Here is a 19,171-nt window from a genome sequence, read left to right on the forward strand (position 1 = left end):
AGATGGGTTTTCCCTATCTAAAGACAGTGACATGGTGTGTAGGCTACATAAAGCCTTATATGGTCTAAAGCAGGCACCTAGAGCATGGTATGAATGCCTGCATTCCCATCTTGTGAAGATTGGATTTGAGAGAACAAGTGAAGATAGCAATATCTACTTGAAGTCTAAAGGAGATTAGATCCTCATCTGTGAGGTATTTTTTGATGACATTATCTTTGGTGGAGATGACAAGATGAGTCATGAGTTTGCAGATGAGATGAAGAAAGAGTTTGAGATGTCACTCATAGGGGAGATTAAGTTCTTCATTGGACTGCAGATCCAACAGATGAGAGATGGAATCTTTATCACTCAGTCCAAGTATGTCAAAGAGGTGTTGAAGACCTTTAGCATGGAAGCCAGCAAACCGGTTGGTACACCGATGGTGACCGGTTGTAAACTATCCAAAGAGGATGACTCAACATTGGTGGATGAGAAGCAATACCGATCAATGATTGATAAATTGCATTATGTAGTGCATAGCAAACTGGATATTGCACATGTAGTTGGCATTACTGCAAGGTTCCAGAAAACTCCAAGAGAATCCCACTTGGTTGCAGTCAAGCGGATTCTTAGGTATCTGAAGGGAACTATTGACTATCGATTGTGGTATCCATATAGCAAGGATTTCAACTTGAAAGTGTTCATAGATGTTGATTGGGCTAGTAATGTAGATGACCGAAAGAGCACAACCGGTGGTGCATTCTTCCTTGGTGGTAGACTAGTCTCCTAGATGAGTAAAAAGCAGAGTTGTATCTCTCAGTCTACAGCGGAAGCAAAGTATGTTGCGGCTTTCATGAACTGCACTCAGACAATTTGGATGAAGCATGTATTGAATGGCTTCAAAGTCCCTGTGTCTGAACCGGTAAGTATATTCTATGACAATACTAGTGCAATTAATATCTCCAAGAATCTAGTTTTACATTCTAGAACAAAGCACTTTGAGTTTAAGTATCATTTCTTGAGGGAAAAAGTTCAAAACAAAGAGATTGCACTGGATCATGTGTCCAGTAAGGAGCAGTTAGCAGACATATTCACCAAGCCTCTCCCGAAGACTATATTTACACACTTAAGAGGTGAATTAGGGGTACTGCCCCTTCAGGAGGTGAACTAAAAGCATATACTCCACATCAGTCCGGTATTCCATAGTTAAATTTATTTTGGATTGATGTGTTGAAGGATGCTACTCCTCAGGGGGAGTAGCATAATGGAACAGGGAAGCTTGTGCCTCCACTTTGGCATTGTTGTCAAAGGGGGAGAAGATGTGAAGTGGAGAAGATATCTGCAGAAATTTGGGGAGAAGAAGTGAAGCGGAGAGATATCTTTGTATATTTCCATCAGTGCCAAAGGGGGAGATTGTTGGCATTATGTGAACCGGTATGAAGACATAATGACATTGTATGTTGTCATTGATGTCAATATGTTGCAGAGGTGTGAACCAACATATGTGAGAACCGGTATAACACTATGAACCGGCATTTGTGCCAAAGTGAAGCGGTGTGCTTGTTCAAAGGTGAAGCAGCATATGGTTATGGGAACCGGTACATGGAAGCATTGAATGACTACCGATTCGTAGTCTCAACTTTAGGGTTTTTGGTTGAAGTGCTTCAAGCCTATGTGGCTCAACCAGTGACTTTGTGTGATGAGTTAGCATGAAAACAAAGACAAAATTGTGTTACCACATAAGCCCTGTGTACATGAAGGATTGTGCATGAAGAAGATCTTGCCTATCTACCTCGAGAATATGAGAAGATTGTAAAACGTGATAATGTGTGATGGGTTATCAGCCACCATGAAAACGGTAAAAAATGAACAATGGAGATTAATGCAGCATGCTCAACGGTCAGGATTGAACCATTTGAATTCCTTAACCTATTAGGTTTAGGGTTTAGGGTTTATGCTACTGACCTAACTATTTTCTATAAGGTCAATATTGTGACTCTTTCTAGGGTTGTTGGCAAAAGTTGTGTGTGAGGATCCAAGAGAAGGGATACGTGATTCTTGTCAGACCAAAAGGAGAGAAGTGATACCTGCAGAGTGTAAGTGCAGAAGGAAAAGAGGAGCTTAAATGGATCTGCATTGGCATTGAGTGCTATTACTAGATCATTGTAATACCTGTTGATCTCTAACCACCTCAATAGTTGGAAAATCCCTTAACAAGGTAGCTTTAACCGGCTTGCTGAAAATCCTTTAACAGGGTAACTCTAAGCTACTGAGTTTGAAGTCCTTTAGCTATTGAGTTCTTGAAATCCTCTAACAAGGTAACCTTTAACCAGGTTTAACCCTTAATCGGGTATTGTAGCCATCCCTTAACCGAGTGATCTCTAATAGGATCAATTCCTAGCAGAACCTATTGTAATGTCTCTAACTGGACAAGGCTCCTAACAAAGCGGACTTTCAAAGAGTTCAAAAATAGCTTGTGGGTATTCATCCCCATCGTGGTTTTTCCCAGTTGGGTTTCCACATGAAAAATATGTGTGTCATGTGTGAGGCTTTTATTTTGTGACGCTTTGCTATTGTTTGTTAAGCATATGATGGTTCTGTATTTTATGCCTGTCAATAAAACATGTTGAACTAGTTGTTATTATGATCTGATGATAGATCACCTGTTTATGCATAAGGATGAAATGGTAGTGTAGTATTAAGTTGGGTGAAAGGCTAAGTGAGTAACTGGTCAATGCTTGTCTCAGACATTCTTAGCTTTACCAGTTGCACTCTGTTTCAAATCGGTATCTCTGTCTGCCAATCTTTTCAAGTGTTTATTGTTAAACCAGTTTAAGACTATTGTTTTTTTTGCCTGTACTGATTCACCCCCCCCGCCCCCTCTTAGTACCAGTTTGGTACTATCTGCTCACCATTGAGTTATCACACTCACCATTGCAAGTGACTCAATTGTTCGTTCTTGTTTTTATCTTTCAATGTGGGCATTTGGGAGTCATTTTTGAAAGGCATTTAAGAAGGACAAATTTGTTAACCAACATAGAGAATGAGCTATTGAAATGCCTTTTTATCCACCAAAAACCTAATTTTAAGTTGTAATAAATGCACAACCCTAATAACTTTCGGATACTACTTTTGATGAATTCATTCCCCAGATTATAAACCACCATGAAATCTTTTGAATAACATCTAGACAGCTAATCTCCATCATCTGCAACTATCCTTGATCAATTACATATCTCCGAAAGGGGGTTTTAAATATCTACAAGAAAATCTTCCCCCTAAGGCCAAAATGCCTTAGTTACCGGATGAGGTTCCAGCACCAAAATTTGGTGTGGAGTCAATTAGTGCATTTGGATCTTCTTTCTTCTCCCATATTTTCTTATGATGATCTCTAATCTCTTCCACTTTAGCTTTTCCCTTTTCATCTGATTTATTCTTATCTACTGGAGAATTCTTGCTTCTGCAAGATCTTGCAATATGACCAGGTTTGTTGCATGCATGACAAACAACATTTCTCTGCATAGGCCTGAAGTTCATTTGATTTGGTCTCATCCTGCATTGGTTAGATATATGTCCAAATATCCCACAAGAATAGCATCTCTTGTTCTAAAAATTATTTATCACTGTTTTGCACATGTTTGACTTATGACCAAAATTGTTGCATATGAAACATTGATCCATAAAGGTAGAACCATTATTCATCTTACTTCTTCATTCTTTCAATATGACCATATTTACCATAAAAAAAAGTATTTACCATTGAATTTATAGGCATTAGGTTGTCTTACCAGAGGTTTCTTGTCCTTCTTATGATCACTCTAACCAGAACTAGAGGATTCTCCTTTCTCAAATCCAAGTCCTTGCGTGTCTTTCCCATGGCTCTAACATAATAGCATCTCATCTAATCGAGTTGAACTGGATTTGAATTTGTCTTTGTACTCATTAGCAATAGTCATCTCATCTCTTAGAATTATGATCTGTCTGTCAATTTCTTGTCCATCATTCTTTGTCTACGCCAATTCAAGCTTCAATTGATCATTCTCATATGTTAGTCTGCAACACTCATCAGATTTGTCCTTCAATGTCTGAGTCAAAGTTTCTTCATTCTTCTTTCGATCTTCAATCTCCTTTGTCAGCTTCATTATAACTGATTGCATCTCATTCTTCAAAACTACATTCTCCCTAGCCAACTTCTCACATTCATTTCTCTTGTCTTGTAGGGATTGATTGTCAACACTTTGATCTTCTTTCTCCTTCAACTTGTCCATCAACTCCTTTCTCTTTTCTCTAGAAGTGCTCAATTGATATTTCAATGTCTCAATGAAGTCTTCAGGTACATTATGATTTATTTTCAGGGAACGAACTTCATTTCTTGTTGCATCAAGATTTTCTAGTGCCACAGTAAGTTGTCTCCGTAAACCAGAGTCCATTAATTCAATCTTTCAGATCTTCCTCAAGCTATTAGACTTCCTTAGAGGAACTAGACTCTGACACCAATTATTAGAATTAATGAACACTGATATGGGGGGTGAATCAGTGTTCTGTAATTTACTAGTTTGTTAAACTGCTTCTTAAACCACCGGATGCAAAATATAGAAAGTATAATGTAGAAACTCAAAGCAGATAACCACACAACCATAACACCCGAATTTTTACGTGGAAACCTGGAAAGGGAAAAACCACGCTGGGATTTGAACCCACAATATTATTATACTATGGCCTGTAGTAAAACAATATTACAAAAGTGGAATGCACTTGCATTCAAGCACACTACCTAGAGCTCACTGCTCAAATACAAAACAGGTTTGCAACCCCAGAGGACTCACTATCATATAAATGAGATATAAAATAAAATACAATGTTTAACTAGAATACAACATCTACAAATGCCACCAATCAGTTTCGATTAAGCTCAAAATGATATGCTACCACTGATCTGAGAAACTACTCTGTTCTGCTTTGCTGCCAAATACCGAATCATCAAAACTCAAGATGTGCACATGAAACTATTCTCAATCACTCTCAAAATAATTTCGCACCTATATCATCATCCAATATGATCATCCAAGTTGAAATTTTATATCTGCATCGCCAAAATAGATCTCCAACAAGTCGACTTCACAAGACTACAAAATTTGAAATGTGTAGGCTCATGTCGACTCAATCCATCACAAATCCATATACTGGACCTAAATCATATGATCACAAGCTTCACATGCAATGGCACAAACTCCTTGAATAAAGAACCAATCACCGAGATCATCCCTACAATTCCACAACACACATTACCCAAATGGTCTACACATAGCTCTTCTCTTCTAAAATCATCAGATACTAGACCAAGAGTCATGCACTAGAATTGACATCAGAGGCTAGAATTACAAGGTTATCTACCTTAAACAACCAATCAACTATCCCAATAACCACAACCAAAATTGCATTATGGGAAAGGAGTTGTGCTCACTGAATCTATATATTGAGTTCACACTCTGCTAGACTTATGCCTAGAGTCAATATGACTTTAAGTAGATCAGATCTACAGGAACCGGATAGGAGTACTAGGCTAAGTTTCCATCAATGACAACCCCTAAGTAATCTCCATGCATCTAACATCATTGGAACAGTGTCTCTTGCCAACAACCCTAACCCTAACCCTAACACTAAACCAAATTGAACCCTAACCTTAATCTATGAATGGTGCCTTAGAGGAAAGTTTTGATATAGATTAATTTGGTTTAGGATTAGGGTTTAGTTTTGATCTCTCTTAAGTTACTGAGCCTAAGTCAGTTTATTCAAGTTGATTGTATCGATTCATGTATTTATCTCATTTATGTAAGTGTAGAGGACAAGAATATTAATTATTATATGTCTTTTTTTACAAACTTTTGACACATTAACACTAAATTGGAATAAACATGATACTATCATATAATAATATAAAATTGAAATAAACATGATACTATCATATAATAATATAAAACCCTAACAATAAAATAAATTAAACCCTAACACTTGAATATTTTTTAGATTACTAAAAATTAAACTAAATCTAAATCATAAACTTAATCAAAACTAACTCTAACACTAAACTAAAAGAAACTTTAAATCTAAACCTAATCAAATATTAAACCAAATTGAACCTTGACCTCAAACCAAATTTAATGTTAAATATAAACCTAATCAAACCTTAAACTAAAGTAACCCTAACCCTAACCCTATAGAAAATACAAACCAAACCAACCAACAAATTGAACCCTTACCTCACCAGATAATTTAAATTAAGCCCTAACATTTTAATATTTTTAGATTATTAAAAATTAAGTAGAATCTAAATGATAAACCAAATCAAACTCTAACCCTAACACTAAACCAGAAGAAACCCTAGATCTAAATCAAATTGAATACTAAACCAAATTGAACCCTAACCCTAAACCAAATTTAATGTTGACTATAAACTAAATCAAACCTTAAACTAAAGTGAGCCCTAACCCTATTAAAAATTCAAACCAAACCTACCACCAAATTGAACCCTAACCTCATCAAATAAACTAAATTAATCCTTAACACTTTAATATTTTTTACATTATTAAAAAATTAAATAAAATCTAAACCATAAACTAAATCAAACTCTAACCCTAACTGTAAACCAAAAGAAACCCTAAATCTCAATCTAATTGAATATTAGATCAAATTGAACCGTAAACCCTAAACCAAATTTAATATTAACTAATAAACCTAATCAAACCTTAAACTGAAGTCAACCCTAACCTTATAAGAAAATTAAAACCAAACCTACCACCAAATTGAACCCTAACACTTTAATATTTTTAAATTATTAAAAATTAAATTGAATTAAAAATGAACCCTAATCCTAACCCTATACCAAATCAAACAATAAAACCAACACTAAACCTGCAAGAATTTGTTGAAAATAGCCAAGATCAAGAGCACATTGAATAGCACAAAAGAGAGACAAATAGATTAAATAGAATAAATTGTATTATAATCAAGAGAAAAATACTGATCAACTGGATCATCAAAAATTACATACAATGTCTAGATGAGCCTGCTTATAAAGACAAGGCCATATGGACATGTGAGCATGCAATCATGACATGTGGCTCAATGAGAAACAAGGGTAGGTAGGGGTAGGTAGAAGTAGGTAGGAGAACTAATAAAATATTCCACAAGAGGTGGATCACCCACCAAAGGTGGAATGTATCAACAAGATAAGACCACAAAAGGTGGAATTTCTCCTACATACATTATCCCTATGTGTACAATTCCCTAAGTGTCTCATATCCAAACTACTATGAAATGTAATACCCTAAGTCAACTTAAGTAAAGTGTAATTATGAGACATAATATACACCAACACCCACCTTAAGTGCAACTTAGAGGAATGTAGACTTAAGTCAACAATGCAAGATGGGTCCTGGCTACTAGGTCATGTTAGGTACCCATGTACAAATGCAAATGCACACAAACCAATGCAATGCAATCTCTCACAAATGGATAAAGAGAGATAGATCCAATGGGTAAAAACTCCCCCCCAAAAGAGACATGAAAACTATAGAAAAGTGTTGGAATCCAAGAACACTGAGGGGGGGTGAATCATTGTTATCCGGAATGATCAATTTTAACCTTATTAAAACATGCATTCACCAACCGGTATACCGGTACATATAAAATTGAAAGAATTAAAGCAACCAATAAGCCAATCACACAAATGAATACCATAACACAGAAAATTATACGTGGAAAACCTCAAAGAGGAAAAACCACGGTGGGATTTGTGACCCACAATATCAATCCACTGGCCATATGAAAAGATATTACAAAACATAGGGGCCTGCACTTGCAGGAAGGCTTACATCCTAGAGCACACTGCTCAATCACAAAAGGAGCCTCACTAGCTACATACAAATCTAGACTACAATCCAAAGAAATAATTGAACTACAAAGATAGCATCTCCTATGCCTGAATACAGTTTTGGTTAACCTTTGTTTGTTCTGGTCTGAAACCCTAAACCCTTACCAGAATACCCTTAGATAAATATCCTCACATACATGATCTCTCTCATATATTTTGCATCGTCATTACATTCCATAACCTTCCATATTCACATATTTCAAAATGATTTAATCAACTGACCTATATACCCCTTACAATCGATCATGTCTTATGTCGGCTTACAAAGATAATTACAATATGAATATACATGTCGGCTCAATAACATAAATGTTAGGTCCCGGAGACAACTAAGAGGGGGGGTGAATCAGTTGTCCAATAAATTCAACCAAAATTAACTTAACCAAAACTTAATTCTTAATACCAGTAAACCAAACTTTATGTCGGTAGACAGTCTTAATAGTTAATTGCAATACCAGTAAAGATTAATGCATGAAACAGAAAGACAATAACATCCACAACACATAACACAAATTTTTGTACATGGAAACCCTGTAAGGGGAAAAACCACAGTGGGAAGCATTACCCACAATCAAATGATACTACTACAGATAGTATGTGTTTACAATATGGATTTTGCACATGCAGAAAGCCCAGATGCCTAGAACTCACTGCTCAATCACATAATGAGTCACACTGACTACAATTGGATGGTTAAATCCAATGATAATGTACTGCATAAAATAGCATCTTCATATGCTGGATTCAGTACCGGTGTAGTTCTGATTGCCTTCACAAAATCCTTTCTTTAACCTTCAAATGATGTTTGCGTGTATAGCTCTACTTATCCTTGCAAAAACCTTATTGCAATCCTTTTCGCATTCACAATCCCATCTATATTCGATCTTACAAATAAAATCTTACATATATACCATACCTTAAGACCAAATGAATAGGTCGGCTTACTAAAAGATATTACAATAAAATCAATTACAAACAAATCAATATCTGATGCATGATATCGGCTCAATGCATTTACAATAATAATAAATCATCTCCATAACATGTCGTGTTGATCTAGAATAGATATGACTGTCGGTGCTTATCCTAGACCTATTTGCCGATAACAGCAAATATGCAAACCCGAATAAATAGTTAATCAAATCGCTAAAACCAAGTGATCAAATAATGTCTTCAACATAACCGAGTAGTCTCCAAGTCATTCCAAGTGTCGATGAACAATATAATCTATCGGTGAACCAAATACCAGTGACTTTCATAAGTGTTTGTCTTCCCGGTGAACATAACCAAAGTCTCCAAGTGCTGATAAGTGTTTGACAAGTGTTGACATCAATGACAAAACCATATCAACATATCCAAAATACCAACAATCTCCCCCTTTGGCATTGATGGCAACACAAGATGGAAAAACCATCAAAGTGCCAAAAAACCAAAAACCAACAATCTCCCAAAGAGATCATTAATCTAGAAAATCAAAAATACATAATATATTTCCCAAAGTAATAATCTCTCCCCAAGGGATAAAGTCTCTCCCCCTAAGAATAATATGTTTTATCCATGTGTTTTTCCATATCAATCTCTCCCCCTTTGACATCAAATGCCAAAGCAATACAAAACCAAAATACAATTAGTTCAAAGAAAATACCAACTCATTCAATATACCAACTACTCCCCCTGAAAAGTAGCTCTCCTCATCAAAGCTAGAATAAAAGATTTCTCTGTTAATTTTGTCGGTTGATGACAAACATCAACTGTCTAAGTCTCTACTGGTGGGGGTAGGACTCCAAGTTGCTCTCTGAGATACTCAAATGTTTCCTTAGGAAAAGGCTTTGTAAAAATATCTGCAATCTGCTCTTTAGTATTCACATAAACCAATTTCACTTCTTTTTCTTCAACATTCTCCTTTAGAAAGTTTAGTTTGATAGAAACATGTTTAGTTTTAGAGTGAAGTACCGGGTTCTTTGATATATCAATTTCTGTTGTATTGTCATAGTAAATAGTTATAGGTTCTTTGCAATTTACCTTTATATCCTTCAACATTTGCTTGATCCATAATACCTGTGTATAGTTAGTTGCTGCTAAAACATATTCTGATTCTGTTGTTAATAGACTTATACAACTCTGTTTCTTGCTCAACCATGAAATTAGTCTGTTGCCAAGAAAAAATGCTCTGCCGGTGGTGCTTTTTTTGTCATCCACATCTCCTACCCAATTAGCATCTGTGTGTGCACATAAGTCAAAATTTTCATCTCTAGGATACCATAAACCAATATTTGTAGTGCCTTGTAGGTATCGGAAAATCATTTTCACTGTTGATTCATGATTTTCTTTAGGATTACTCTGAAATCTTGAAACAATACATACAGCATTCATAATATCAGGTCTTGTTTGTGTCAAATACAGTAAACCTCCTATCATAGATTTGTATCTAGTCAGATTAATAGGTGTAGATTCATCCTTCAAAGATAATTTATCATTTGTAGTCATAGGTGTGCTTACCGGTTTACAATTTTCCATGCCAAATTTCTTTAGTAATTCCTTCAAGTACTTAGATTGACATAGGAATATACCTTTATCAATCTGTGAAATTTGCAATCCTAAAAAGAATTTTATCTCTCCAATCATAGACATTTCAAATTCTTGTTGCATTTTATTAGAAAAGTCTTTACACAAACCATCTTCTCCTCCAAAGATTATATCATCAACAAAAACTTCAATAACCAAGATGTCATCATTAGTCACTTTGTAGTATAGATTGATGTCAGCATTACCTTTTGTGTAACCAAGCTTCAAAAGATATTTGTCCAATCTTGCATACCAAGCTCTAGGAGCTTGTTTAAATCCATATAAAGCTTTCCTTAACCTGCAAACCATGTCTTTGTTATTTGTCAAAAAAAATCCATCAGGTTGCTCAATGTAAACTTCTTCTTTAAGATCTCCATTCAGAAATGCACATTTAACATCCATTTGATATACTTTATAGTTCTTGTGTGCTACAAAAGCCAATAAAAGTCTTACTGCCTCAATTCTAGCTACCTGTGCAAAGGTTTCATTGTAATCAATTCCTTCTTTCTGTGAATATCCCTTACACGCCAATCTTGCTTTTTTTTTTATTACCATGCCATCTTCATTAATTTTTTTTTAAAAACCCATTTAGTTCCAATTACATTTTTGTCTTTAGGCTAGGGAACTAATGACCAAGTGTTATTCCTTTCAATTTGTTCCAATTCATCTTCTATTTCTTTCATCTAATATTTACCTTCACATGCCTCATTAATTGATGTAGGTTGAATTTGAGAAATAAGACATACCTCCTCATTTGCCAATCTTCCTCTAGTCATAACTCCTTGAAATTTGTTTCCAATTATCTGATCTTCAGAATGATTCAATCTTACATACCGGGGTATTTTTGCTTCTTGTTGTTCTTCAGTGACTGTTGAATCTCCAGATGATTTTGGTGTCACTAGATCATCATTTTGTACTGGTGTATTCACAATAGGTTCATTTGTAATTATCTCTATTGTCGATTCAGAGTCTGTGTACCTTGAATTTCCTCTAAACTATTCATCAATTTTCACATTTTCACTCTCAACAATTTTCTACAATCTCTTGTTAAAACATCTATATGCCTTGCTCTTAGATGAATAACCAAGAAATATTCCTTCATCACTTCTAGGATCAAATTTTCCAATATACTCATCTCTTCTAATATAACATTTACTTCCAAATAATCTGAAATATTTAAGAGTAGGAGTATTACCAAACCATTGTTCATGTGGGGTCTTACCAATTTCTCCTCTGATGTGAACTCTGTTGAATGTATAAACAGCTATATTGACTGCTTCTCTCCAGTATATATGAGGTATATTTTCTTCTAATATCATACTTCTAGCTGCATCCAAGATACTTTTGTTTTTCCTTTCCACAACTCCATTCTGATGGGGTGTCTAGGGTGCTAACAACTGTCTTTTGATCCCATTCACTTCACAAAATGCATTAAATTCCTTAGATGTGAACTCACCTCCTTGATCTAATCTCAAACATTTGATTTTCTTGTCGGTTTCATTTTCTACCATCACCTTGAATAGTTTGAATTTCCCAAATGCTTTAGATTTTTCCTTGAGAAAAGTAACCCAACACATTATAGAATAGTCATCAATGATTAGCATAAAATATCTATCTCCTTGTATACTTCTAGCTCTTGTTGGACCACATAAATCAATATGAATTAAATCAAGAACATTGTTAGACTTCTCTGGAATACTCTTGAAAGATTCTCTAACTTGCTTTCCAAATTGACATTCCTTACATACTGGATTGTGAGGTTTAACAATCTTAGGTAAATCTCTAACTGCCTTGGTAGTACTGATTTTCACAATGCAATCAAAATTTACATGACAAAGTCTTTTATGCCATAACCAACTTTCATCAATATGTGCAATCAAACATGATTTCTCATTATTGTTCAAATGAAAGATATTACCTCTAGTCTAATTACCGGTTGCAATTTCCAAACCAGATCTGTTTAAGATTTTGCATTTACCATTCTTGAATTGTAACTGAAATCCTTTCTCAACTAATTGACCAACACTCAAGAGATTATGCTTCAAACCTTCAACATAGTAAAAATTATCAGTATTGTGCTTACCATCAAAAGATATAGTGCCTTTTCTTTTGATCAAACAAGCTTTATCATCTCCAAATCTTACTAGACCTCCATTATAATCCTGAAAGGTTAAGAATTTACTCTTATCACCAGTCATATGATGTGAACATCCTGAATCAATAATCCATTCATCCTTATCTTTAATTTTAGTTGTCAGGGCCTGCTCTACCGGTTGAATAGTAGGTGTCGGTTGATCTTCTATTATAGCAACAAAAGCCCATCCATTGTCTATCGGATCCTCATCAGATTCATCAGTAACTCCTTCATTAGCATAATAACAATACTTGTCTCTATTCTTCTTAAATTTATATTTCTGATAGTCAGGGTTAGGCTTATATGTTCTTTTAGCTTCTTGTCTTAATCTTGCATGTCTATCAGGACATCTAGATGCCATATGACCAATCTTATTACAATTAAAACATTTAAAGGGTGCTTTACCTTCATACTTGCTTCCAATAGGACCTTTAGGCATTTTCCTTGCAAATAGTGCTTCAAGTTCTTCATTTTCTCTCCTGCTTTCTTCAAGTTCTCTTGCATAGAAGGCTTTCCAATCAGATTTATCATGTGGTGATGATGATGTTGTAGTTGATGATGATGCCTTAAAAGCTAGATTTGTCTTGATAGTAGTAACAGGACCAAATTCCTCAAGCTCAAAAGCTGAAAGTTTTCCAACCAAAGTGTCTCTAGATACTGATGCATTAGGCATTGTTCTTAATTCATTTATAGAAGTAACTTTCATTTTATATGTCAGTGGCAAATCTCTTAAAACTTTAGAAACGGTCTCATCTTCACTTAGGGTTCCTCCACAACATTGTATACCTAGAACAATTTTATTTACTCTTTCCATAAAAGCAGAAATTCTTTCATCTTCTTCCATTTTTCAGACTTTCATACCTGACTCGTAAGCATTCAAGTTTTGCAATTTTGACTGTGGAATCTCCTTCATTCAATGTTTCCAGTTTTTCCCAAATAGCTTTAGCAGTAGATCTATCTAACAATCCCATGACTTGCTGATCTGACAATGTGCTCAAAAGTGCTTCTCTTGCTTTGCAATCATTTTCCTCATCTTTTCCCAAGGTTGGTGGATTAGGCTGATCGGGAGTAGGAGCAGTATAACCATTCTTTGTAACCTCACATATATCCTTTCCAATGCAATTTAAGTGTGTCTCCATCCTAATCTTCCATGTGCCATAGTTGGTTCCATCAAGTTTCAGACTGTCCTTCCTAAAATAGTTAGAAGACATTGGATCTCCTCAAGCTGTTAAACTTCTACAAAAAGAGGACTAGGCTCTGATACCAATTGTTAGGTCCCAGAGACAACTAAGAGGGGGGGGGATAAATTAGTTGTCCAATAAATTCAACCAGAATTAACTTAACCAAAACTTAATGCTTAAAACCGGTAAACCAAACTTTATGCCAGTAGACAGTCTTAACAGTTAATTGCAATACCGATAAAGATTAATGCATGAAACAGAAAGACAATAACATCCACAACACAACACAAATGTTTGTATGTGGAAACCCTGTAAGGGGAAAACCCACGATGGGAAGCCTTACCCACAATCAAATGATACTACTGCAGATAGTATGTGTTTACAATATGGATTCTGCACATGCAGAAAGGCCAGATGCCTAGAGCTCACTGCTCAATCACAAAATGAGAGTCACACTAACTATAATTGGATGGTTAAATCCAATGATAATGTACTGCATAAAATAGCATCTTCATATGCTAGATTCAGTACCGGTGTAGTTCTGATTGCCTTCACAAAATCCTTCCTTTAACCTTCAAATGATATCTGTGTGTATAGCTCTACTTATCCTTGCAAAAACCTTATTGCAATCCTTTTTGCATTCACAATCCCATCTATATTCGATCTTACAAATAAGATCTTACATATATATCATACCCTAAAACCAATTGAATAGGTTGGCTTACTAAAAGATATTACAATAAAATCAATTACAAACAAATCAATATCCGATGCATGATGTCAGCTCAATGCATTTACAATAATAATAAATCATCTCCATAACATGTCAGGCTGATCTAGCATAGATATGACTGTCACTGCTTATCCTAGACCTATTTGCTAGTAATAGCAAATATGCAAACCCAAATAAACAGTTAATCAAATTGCCAAAACCAAGTGATCGAATAATGTCTTCGACATAACCAAGTAGTCTCCAAGTCATTCCAAGTGTTGGTGAATAATATAATCTATTGGTGAACCAAATACCAGTGACTTGCATAAGTCTCTATCTTGCCGGTGAACATAACCAAAGTCTCCAAGTGCTGATAAGTGTTTGACAAGTGTTGACATCAATGACAAAACCATATCAACATATCCAAAATACCAACAATAAATACATGAATATCAAAAACAATTGTCGATGTCGGATCTCCCAAATGATTTCAACCTCTAATACCGATAACTTGAATGTAAACCATGTCGACCTCCAATACCAGGTTCCAAATAAATCCATCCAACCGATGAAGATACCTATTGATTTCGGTGTCGGTGAAGATACCTATTGATGTCGCTACACTAATAAACCAAAATATGAAGCCGGAACATTTTTCCTGCAATGACAACATATTGAAACCAATCAATTGAGTGTCAATTTCCAACAATCTCCCCCTTTGGCATTTATGGCAACACTCATGTGAAAAATGATAATGGTTTCTATCTGTTAGTTTCATCCTGAGCCTGCTCCCCCTGAGCTGAATATTCATCTAAACAAAATACTCCATACCTCCATATCTCCTAAATATTTTTCACCTATACCTCCCCCTTTGACATCAATGCCAAAAATACCAAAAAGCAAAAACTAGGATGAAAAATGAAAGATTGTACAAGGAATGTCCCAAAATGCCTTACCGGAGCTAAATACACTTGAAAATTTCTGGATAGGCCTTCTCCAATAGCTCTAGATAAGCATCCCAACTAGAGTTGAAAGTGTCGGAAATAGATTCAAGTCCATTTATCATATGGGCATATGACTCTTTCTCATTTAGCTTTGTCAATGTGGGCTTACCAACCATATCAATACACTCCTTCTTATGTACAATTAATGAATCCAACCGGGGACTCACCAATCCTCTAAGACCTCTGGCTCTCCTTATGATTTTATCTTTTTCCCTCTCAAGAGCTAAAACTTGGGCTTCCAAAATGAAAATATGACCATCTATAGATGTAGTTAAAGAATTTGATCCATCAAAAGAATTGACTATACCTACAATCTCCTCATGAATATCCTTAATCCTTTTATTTGTCTATGTTGTAAGCAAACCTGTGTTACAACATACTCTATAAATATTAGTACACTACCTCAAAGAATTATCAATCAATTTCATCTTATCATTAATCTCCTTCCTCTCTGACTCAATCATTTGATCAAAAGTTTCTCTCTTAGCTTGTGTAAACCTCTCCAATGCATGTTAGTTTGATATCTGTTGTAAAGACCGAAATTTCTTTGAAATGTTCTCTGTGATTATCTTAAGATTACTAGATGGGCTTGCTTCTTTGTCAAATGTGCACTTCGGTACAAGTCTATGCCAAATTGGGATAGACTGGTCAATAACTCATTTATCCATAGATCCTTCATCATTTCCTGTGCAGCCATCATCATGAGCTCAGTAGAACTCATCTTCGTTATTGTTTTATTTTCAACCTAGAAGGTGTCAATTGACAACAATGATGGGCTCACTATCGGTTCCCTATCGGATTCCCCTTTCTTCTCCTCTGATGGTTTAACTTTTATAGCTTCCTCACTTGCACCAATGGCTTCGCCACTTGGTGCAATCTCAGTTACTATCAATTCCTCCCTAGGAACTATGTCCTCAACTTGTACATTCTGATCTGAAGGACTATTGTCCTCAACATTAGTAATCGGTACACTTGCAACCTTTACACTCTCTGATTTTGTCAGTATCTCAACATTTATCTATACATTAGTTTCTACTGGGGGCTCTATATTCAATATCCTAATATTTTTCAAAATTGAGGGTGAAATACCCATAATACCTTTACCTTTCCCTTCAACCAAGATGTCTATAGTATCTATCTTAGGTTTCGATGAAGTATTAAAATCAGGGTTTGTAGCCAAGAACTAAACCCATTCCTTATGTGTCTCAGTGACTATCTCATTAACCCTACCTAACATAGCACTTACTGTTTTGTGCGTGTTGTGAAAGATCTTCCTATCTACAACCTCAAGAGTCTTGTCCAACTCCTCTAGAGTAATGGATGCACAAGTATTTAACAACTCTTAAATATTTATATGCATGTCCTCTTCCATTACTAATAATCTTTTAGCATCTAATATGTCATATAATTATGTCGGTATTTGGTTTTCAATTTCTAACAAAGCTTTCTTATTAATATCAAAATACAACAAAATTGCTTCCTCAACTTCTCTCTGTTCATCATCATCCAAATGCTCATAATAAAATTATACATTCTTCAACATGTCATCTTTAGTTATTTCATCAACTAATTCTGCACAAGTCTTGGGTGGAATAATAGTTGTGTTACCGGATACAAGTGCAAGATCAGTGTCATCCTTCTTCTTTCTTCTTCTAGTACTGGATGGGGCAAAAGGTGTTTCTTTAGAAGCTCTTTTCTGTGCTGGTACCCTGATTGTAACTTTCCTAACTTATTGCTTATTTTCTTCCACCTTAGTCTCTTTAGTTTTCTTCCTCAATAGCCTCTTTAATGCCAAGGGTGTGTCATCATCAGATCCAGATGTTGTTGCAATTGGCTCAATGAATATTTCTAGTTCTTTCCTCTTCCTTCCTTTTTCTGGAACAGCATCAATTAATGCCTTGATGTCCTATGAAACCTTTTCAATAAATTTACTTGTCTTGCCCTCCTGCTTCTCCTTATTCTTCTGGTTAAACTCAGTTTCAGCCTCTTTCTTCTTCTATTTAGCATTACCAAAGGTTTTTACAGTTTCATCAATAGGTGCATCAATTAGCGGCTATGCATAAGCATCTAGAATTTGTGCATCAACTTCATAACCCATTTCCTCAATCCAAATCTTCCAAGGCCTGTCTGCCTCCATCAAAGTTTCATCTTTCTTAACCATGAAGCATATCTCGGTGATTACTTCTCAATAATGTGCTTTGGAACCCTCTCCCTATAATTCATAGCCTTTTGGAATGCCTTAAAGTAATCCCAAACTTTTTCATCTCGCTGACTACCCAATGTAGCAATGGATTATTTCAGTTGTCTTCCTACTAGGATATCAAACGCCCATTGTCTCTTCCCAAAACTGGGAGTCTCATTAATGAAAAATAGCATCAAACAAACAATTAGGTTTCTATATCAGAATGTTCCCTTTGATCTTCCCTAGATTAATTAACAATTCATCCAACATCCACCCATAGAGATCTAACCTCTCATCATTTTATGTGTTGCATAAATACAGGAGCTAGAAATAGAATTTAGACGGTTTGACTAAGTTACCTTGTAACCAATGACCATGCTTTTGAATCTGATATCTCTGTCGATGATAGTACTAACCCTCATTAATCGCTTTTTCGATGTTGCGTCGATGATCTTGTTGACCTAATCATTAGAAACCTTCTTCTCGGGACATTGTCCAACCTGTGGTAAATCGGTGATTGCCCTGATGGATTCCTTTGAGATATTATTCGATCTATCCAACCAGATAAATTCTCCATGCACTCTCCTCAAAACATATCTAACAATCTCATCTTCAAATTTTGGAATATCCAGAATGCTGGTAAACCCTAGATCCTCAATATGCTGGTACTCGGGCTTAATCTGTCTATAATCTCCCATTAACTCACTCATATGCATGCTCTTAATATCACTAGTTCCCAAATTCTCAATATGGAAGTGAATGTAAGCTCTGGCATCTTCGACATATACAACTCCTTCTAAGAAAAGGGAAAATGTGCCAACCGAATCGTCCAAAGTAGCAATATATGCACATTGCTTGAAAATCATCCTAGGATGGTCCTTGACCTCAACAATAGTAGAATTTTCAATAAAAGTAGGTACAGATGATGATCCCACTTCCATGATGAAAGATAAATACCTATGAGTAGTTGTCGATGAAACCCTTAAAGAACTCTTCTGATTGCTGGTGAAATCACTCAAGATGATATCGATTGCACTAAACTGCCTTAGACTTGCTTTGAATTTCTTTGAATTGCTCTAAATGCAAAGTGATCATAAATGAAATGAATTCAACCTTTTAGCCTCCAAGAAACCCTAATTTGTGATTGATATGAATGACTTCCGGTGAAAGATATCAGATCTTGATCAAACATCTCCATGTCAGATGAGCATCTCCAATGTCTGGAACATCTTCCAGAACCTCTTCCCGGGGCATATGCAACATCTTCATGAATTTTTCCTACACCTAAGGCATCTGCCTTAGTTATCAGATGAGCTTCCTGCCAATGTAGGAGCAACCTCCTCTATCGGTTGAGTAACCAGTGCATTCCCATCAGCTGATTGATCTTTTGTCTTTCCGACCCATTTCTTGATATGTTCTTGCTAGATTTGGTTTACCTTCTATTTTCCTTTCTCATTTGATCCATAATTACCAACCGATGG

The sequence above is a fragment of the Cryptomeria japonica genome, chromosome 9 (assembly GCF_030272615.1).
Source record: "Cryptomeria japonica chromosome 9, Sugi_1.0, whole genome shotgun sequence".
NCBI lineage: Eukaryota > Viridiplantae > Streptophyta > Pinopsida > Cupressales > Cupressaceae > Cryptomeria > Cryptomeria japonica.